The following is an 8,001-nucleotide window of genomic DNA, read 5'->3' as shown; positions in this document are numbered from 1 at the left end:
TTAGAGAGTACACTGGCTTAGTACAGTGGCAGCAACACGTTCTCCTCTAGGTTCCATGACCTCACCAGCCACAGGTATTTGACTGGATTTCCAGTATCAGGCAGGAATCCCCTTAGTGGGATTCCTTAAGTGGACCTTAATCCCTTTAGTGGGCCTTAAGTCCCATTAAACAGGTGTTGGCTGCCACTAAGCTACAAGTGCCACTACTGCACCTGGCAATAGCTTGCCATGTTGGTCGTTCCTATGGTTCATTTTGGGCTTTATCTCTGGCTGAACGATCTCTTGCTCTTCTCTCTTAGCAGCATGCACATCACACCTTTAGATCCCATGAGAGCTAGTCCTTCCAGGTCAATTGTAAATCGATTCTTCCACATCTTCTTTAAAGGACAAAACACTTGATCAGAAACTTGACAATATAGTGCGTGGCTGGGCGAATGCAAACAGCAGATTTGTTCTTTGTGTTTGTGCATGCATCCACCTGTGTTGTGTGCACATGTGTGAGGGAGTGCTGTTCCCAAATGTGCATATGTAAGGTCAGAGGTCAGCATCATGTGTCTTCCTCTAGTGTTCCCACTTTGTTTGTGGGGCACTGGTGTTCTTTTTCTCTACCTTATTTTAATATATTTTCCTTAAATATTTGAGAATTTCATACATGTATACAATGTATTTGACCATATCCGGGCCCTTTCCTCCTCCCTGCTCCTCCCAAATCCACCTCATACTCCCCAACACCCCCAACTTTGTGTTTTCTCTTTTCGCTTATGTTTTTTTAATAACTCACCAAGGTCAATTTGTACTACCCATATATATTCAGTTCTCTAGGGCCATCCATTGAAGAGTGATATACTTAACTGGAGCCACAACCTTAAAGAAAACTGATGCTCTCCCCACTAAAAGCTGTTCACTGTCAATAGCTACCCAGCTAAGAATGAGACGGCCAATCCCTACTCCCTCCATACGGGAATTTCTACTGGCTTGATTGTGCAGATCTTATCATAGCTGTGAGTTTATGAATGTAACCGCCCTGGCAGATACAGAAGACAGCTACTGTTTCTCTCCTATCCTGACTTCTGCCTCTCTTAATCTTTCCATTCCCTCTTCCTCAGTGGTCCCTGAGCCTTTGGGGGATTGGGTGTGATGCACATGTCCCATGTGTGGCTGAGCCCTCCACCTACTCTCTGCACCTCGACCAGCTATGAGTTGCAATTTAACTAGCACCCACTCCACGATGAAGCTTTTTTTATGATGTCTGAGAGCTGCAGTCATCTATGGGATATAAATTTAGTGGGCATTTTGATACTATGTACATTTATCAAAATAATAGTAGGTTCATCCCCAGAGCCTATGAGCTCCCCAACCATAAGTTCTTGGCCGGAATATAATTGCACCAATCATCATAGCAGACCTTCAACCAACTCAGAAGCAGTTGGTTATCCCCAGTATATCCTTGCCACTGTGTGTCTGTCCTGTCACTCAGTCATGAGTGTAGCTCAGGCATTCACAGCTGGGTAAGACTTAATGACTCTTCTTCCCCAGCAGCCTACATGGCACTTTCCAGCACTATGAAAGCTAGACAGTAAGAAAGATATGTCCTAATCATTATCAACTTGATTTCTCCATGTTCTGTGACCAAAGTGTTTTCTGCAACAAGGTCTCTAGCCAAAATTGCACTTAGTTTCAGCTATACTGTCTGTCCAGGGAGTTCCCAGTGTCTGTCTCTCTCCATCCCCACCATAGCCGATATGATAGGCATGGCCTGCATTGCCAAACTTTCATGTAGGTGTTGGAAACCAGAACTCTGCCACTGAGCCATCTCCCAGCCCCTCTGGTTTGTAACCCTGCTGTTCAGCTATAGGCTGTAAATGACATACCTAAAACATGATAAATAAGAAAAAGCTGGAAAACAGTTTATTTAGCATTATTCAAAAGTAAAAATATAAACAAAGATCAGTGTAGTCAGAATTTACTCTTTTGCATGCAACGACATCTGATCTAGAGATAGAAATCTAAGGAATAAACTAAAGAAAAACTCACCCACATTTATAGGGATGGACATATAAAAGCATCATTGCAGACTTTCTTGGGAGACTGAAAACTTGAACTGCCAGACAGAAATCAGGGGTATTAGTGCTGAGGTCTCCATGCTGTTCACGAAACACAGTTACTGAGACCACAAGGCAGACTGACAGGGGTGTGGGGAAATCATAGAACAATGTAAATTATCCTGGTCTATTCTTAGATACATAAGCAAATATGTGAATGAAGGCAAAGGTAGGTTTCTAGAGGGACTCGCATAGAAGCTTAGCAGCGTTTACCTCTGTACCTGCTCATCATTCCTTTTTCCTTGATTTCTGTGCCACTTAACTTGTTGGTTACTACAATGAATTTACTTGTTACCTCGGAAAGTAGGAGAAAGCCAAACTTTGTGTAGAAGGCCATGCTCACACTCTGTGGAAAAAAAACATCACATGCATTGCTTCACCATGTTCTGTGAGATGGGAAAAAAACAAAAACAAAAACAAAAACAAAAACAAAACTGGGAGCTAGAGCTTAGAAAACAAGCTGGTGAATTTCAGTGGCAAGTTAAAATCATCTGACCTGATAATGGGGCCTCCCCTCAGACCTCAGGGATCAGAATCTCTGCGGGTCTTTTCCAGCTGAAGGTATTTATAAAATATCCCACGTGTGTGTGATATGCAGCCATGGCTGAGAATCTATAGTTCTCCTTAGCAGGTCACATTGTTAACAAATGGCAGATCAGGGGCTGAAATTTAGGTCCACGCTGTCACTTCATGCACAACAAAAAGCAAGAAATAGATTTGTATATAAATTCCCATGTGGCCCTTCAGTTGCCCTAACAAACATCTGGTAGTTTATCAAGCGCAGACGTTTACTTAGCTTGCGGTTCTGGAGACTTGGACGCTGTGGGGCACAGCACTGGCAACTGTTCAGCATCTGGCCAGGGCTTTGTGCTACATCGAAACATGGAGGAGGAATTACATGGTGAGACTACATTAGTTCCTTTTCTAATACTGTGGTAAGACATCATGACAAAGGCAATTAATAGAAGCCAGAGTTTGTTTGGGACTGCTGCTCTAGGGGGTTAGTGTATAGTAGTGTATAGTAGCAAGCAGAAGTCATGGTAGCTGTAGTAATAGCTGAGATATAACAAGAAGAGAACTGAACTAAAAACAGCACTGTAATGAGGGTAATGCCATTCTCTGGCATAAACATAGAGTTGGATGGACCAGAAAAGAGAGAAGACAAAACCTCAGAGAAAAGAAAAGTAAAAGTAACAACTTTATACATTCAGGATGTGAGAGGCCTCAGACCGGAAGTCTGTTAAACAGGCGCTGCCTTGGGTATTCTATAGGCTCCCTTCTCCTCCTCTTTCCCATGTTGATCCTGTCTAGATAGATACCCATCCCTGTGCCTTCCTGCCATCTCCTTACAGAGTCTTTCTGGGAACAAGAAGCCACCATCTCAGAGAGCCTGCCTTAGCTTTCTCTATGTTCCTCTAAGCAGACATCAGCACAAGTCTTTAAACTCTCAGAGCCTGACCCCAGGGACCCATTTCCTCCAGCAAGGCCTGACCTCCATACCTCCAGAACAGAATCCTCAACTGTGAACCAAGAGTTCCAACGCCTGAGACTACCGGGGACATCTCATCCAAACCACCACAGAGACAGAGGATGAGCCAGCTCTAGTCTTCCTTTTGTATAAAACCCCTGATGACCACAAGATGGCCCAATCTCATGAGCCCAGGAAATACTAATAACCTACAAAGGCCCCTCCTCCAAACACATTAACATACAGATTCAGGGGTTAAGTCTCAAACACACAAATGTTTGACATGTGCATTCCAGATGTACCAATATAGCCTTAGATACAGGCATTGATGTAATTGTAAACATACATACCTACTATGTGTTGATACATTTTTCAATTACTGATGAAGAAATGTCAAGTATAAAATGAACTATGCAAAGAACTTCTTCCTGCTTGGGTCGTGCCTATCTTCATGTCCCTGCTTTCTGGAGAGACCACTGAATATGCTACTGCAGATACTTACCAATTAACATATGGAATAATCAGACAGCAAGAGCACTGATCAGTCAACATGAACTCTGAAATTAACTTGAAAGCAAAGCGGACACCGTGACATTCGAACCGCTGGGTCCCAAAAAGGAAAGAGTTGCCAGCTAGGGCCGATATAGTGTGACCCTCAGGATGCTCAAAGAAGCAGCTGTTTTGCATTCAGTATGGAAATCATTCAGAAGTTTAAGGACTAGTGCGCTGGTCCCACTGGTTCCTGTGTCCACTCAAAGGTCCAAGTATTCTGTAAAGTTTGTTCTAACAGGCAACAATCTCATGTTTCCACCACGGATTGTCTCTTGAGTGGAGGAAAAGGAGACCCACAAGTCATCTGCAATCCACACCAAGCCATCACCCTCCATTCATTTCCATCTCCACGGGGGCTTGTAACTTTACTGGTTCTCTGCATAGCCCCAGCCTAAGTGGCAGCTCCAATTGTGTTTCTCAACAAATTTCCAAGACGCTAATTGCCACCTGCTGGCTTCCGGTGACCCTGATGCTTTACACATGATTAATCAGAGGATTAGAGGACTGTGGAGTGCTTTGAAGGTGTGTGTGTGTGTGTGTGTGTGTGTGTGTGTGTTGACTGTGACCGATTTAAATTATAGGCAGTGTTTGTTCACAAAACCACATTAGCAAAATGTCAAGGAAAACAAAACTATGAAATCCCATAAACTGCAAGTTCACAGACTATAGACAGCTCAAGTCTGCCTGACAGTTCGATAATTCTGACCCTGAGCTTCAGGGAAACAGCATCTCCAAGAGGCCTTCAACCACAGGTGCTGCTGTTTCTTGGAAGCCAAACTGCAGCTGTTTGTATAGTTTTAGAAACTACGTTCATTGTTTGCTTCCCAATAAAATGCCATGCCCAGTCCTAGCTCTTTCCTTGCCTACTGCTGGGAGCCTCCCGGCCTAGAGCAGATTGAAACAGGACACAGAACAGGACTCTAGGGTAGCTTTAAAGATGGTCTCTGGGCGTTCTGGCTCTCTACCTGTACTGAAATGCTGATGATAACTTCTAAAAAGTTCCAAAAACTGTCTTGCTCTTTCTGAGGGTAAAAAGCTGCTGGCTGAGGTGACTGACATCTGTATCCTACAGCGGGGAATTAAGTAATGTGGCCTTTGTTCTATTTCAGCAGGAACTGCACAGGGCTCTAACTTTCAGTCTGCTAGTAGTGACAGGAAGTAAAAAGGACACTTTGAAAAGTGATAATAGCATTTATTACTAAGTTTTTACAAGTTTCCTATGAAAGCTCTCTAAGAAAGGGGGCAAAGTAGAAAGATCCTAAGCGGGGCAAAGGAAAATTCCAGCTCCTCTCTTTGCAGCCTCAGGCACTTAGCACCTCATCCTAAAACAGCAGGAGATTAAGTAAAGGATTAATCGCTAGAGCCTTTTCCCTGTTGTCCAGATGCCTCTTGCTTATAAGGGTAGGAGAAAGTTTGGAGCAATAAGCTTCTATTGAACCAGAAGAAGAGAATAACGCTTGCAGAAGGAAAAACTTTCACAAAAGTAAATATGCATAAGCTCACATAAGTTCATATACAGATTCACAAATGCGTATTTATGCATTTCATTCAAACCAGTTGGGCTCTACTCGCATGCATTCTCACAATTACATACTTACACACACACATCCATACTTACATATGCATATGGAGCAAAAGAGCAAACACCAGTGCAGAAAGAACTCACTCATTCTGGATGAAAAATGAGCTCCAATCTTTACTGCATAGAGAAAGAAAGGGCTTCTACCCATTTAATGCTAAATAAATTAAACCCAAGTTTGTAAAAGAAAGCTTTTTTTCCTTCGATAAGACTGAGCCTGCCTTGTTATTAAGAAAAGACCCGTTCTGTCCCATGGTAAGGAGATGCCTGCTGCTCCTGCTGCTCTCTCTGCGGCTTCTTTTTTTCCCCTTTCCCTCTGCATTATAGCTCTTTTAGTTTTTTAAGTTACCTATAATTTCTCTTTTTTGTTACCTGTTATTCTACTCTGCATTCTCATTCTAATTTTGCTCTCTCCTCCTGCTCTGATATCACAATAATGACCTTACTCTCGATGTCTTTTCTCTCACTGCTATGTATGCCTTTACTTCTAAGTTCTTCTTGAGTTCAGTTCTATCTAAAAAGTTCTCTCCTGTCCTGACCAAAAAACAAAAACAAAAACAAAAACAAAACAAACAAACAAAAAAAACCTATCCTCAGTTCTGTTCCAATCTCTCTACAAACTTCTGTCTAAAAGTTCTCCTCAGCTCAGTTCTGACCCTTCATTGTCCTCATCAATTATACATCTTTCAGAATATAAGATCACACATTAAAAAGTTCACCACAAGTGTACACAAATTCAAATCATAAACTGAAATAGAATTTTACAATGGGCAGAGTTCCAGCCCCAGACTCTACATGAAAAGCTGAGCATTTTGATATTCATTGATTACCACAACCCACCAATGACTGCTGCTAAGGTACTGAGTCAAAGTCCAGATTCAGGAAGACCAGGGAGCTCTGGGTTTCTCTGAAGCTTTTATTCCAAGATAGCTCAGGGTTCAAAGAAGGGGGAGGAAACAAATAATAAATGAACATTTCTCATCATTTTCAACAAATATGCTCAGGATACAAAAGGTCTCCAGGCCAAAAGGGGGTTATTGGCATGATATCTTTGAGTGCTAAGCTGTATTGCTGAGGGGCAGGGGTGGGGAGGGACATCTTACCAAAGGCATTCCTGAGCTAGACAGATGCTTTCCTCCCAGAAGTGTAAACAAAGTTCTATGGGAACAGGAGTCACCTGGCAGAATAGTGTTGGAAAGGCTATTATGCAGGCTACAGGCCCTGCAGAACTTGACCGTAAGACTGTATTGCTGAAGATACAATACACAAGACATGGGAAATCAAGCTGGTACCAATCTGGAAGCCCCATCCTTCCTCATATTTGCAGCTTCCACAGTACTAAAATTTGTATACACAGTTACTGTGCCCTGACAAGATACGCCCACTAGTGCAGTAGTGGCATGAATGTTGTCCAAGTAACCAAACTCTTTCTGGTTCAACATAAGTCTACTCCATAAGATGGAACTCATGCTGCTACTGCCAACTGGACCAAACCCCTGTGACTGGCTAGGTGATAGGTTCTGGGGGTGGGGGAGGGGGCTAGTGTTACTATTTTGCTAAATGGACATGATAATAAACTTCCCCTACATTTCTTTCATATTAACCAATTAGTACATCTCTCAACTCTTATCAAAAAGTTTGGTTGGTTGGTTTTGGGTTTTTTGGGGTTTGTTTTTGCAATAGATGGCAGTTAATACAAAGATCTACAACTAGTCATATGTAAAGAATAAGAGACTGTGCAGTGATCAACTCTAAATGGAACATCAATATCACATCTCTACACACACCTTCAAGGTCGTAGAAGGAAAGACAGAAAGACCTAACAGTGAGTAGTGGATGTCTGCAGCAAAATATAAGTGCTGAACATGGCAGGGTCATTGCACACATGAGCTCACAGCAGCTGGGGCTGTATGCACGAGATCTGCAGAAGACCAAGTCAGTGCTGAGCATGGCAGGGTCATTGCACACATGAGCTCACAGCAGCTGGGGCTGTATGCACGAGATCTGCAGAAGACCAAGTCAGTGCAAGTCCTTATGTAAGCCGGGGGGGGGGTGTCGTGAAGCTTCACCTCTCACTGAGGAGCTCTTGGAACCTGCGGGCTCTTGGAAGAGGAAGAGAAAATTCTCTTCAGGGTCACAGCTCTTGAGAGGCTGTCCGCTATCCAGTAGATGGCCCTGCATATTTGCACACACAGGCAGCACTCGGTGGGGTCTTTTTTGAAAGAAAGAGAGAGAGAGAGAGAGAGAGAGAGAGAGAGAGAGAAGGAAGGAAGGAAGGAAGGAAGGAAGGAAGGAAGGAA

The sequence above is a fragment of the Mus pahari genome, chromosome 1, assembly GCF_900095145.1.
Source record: "Mus pahari chromosome 1, PAHARI_EIJ_v1.1, whole genome shotgun sequence".
NCBI lineage: Eukaryota > Metazoa > Chordata > Mammalia > Rodentia > Muridae > Mus > Mus pahari.
Note: the sequence above shows the minus strand (reverse complement) of the source record.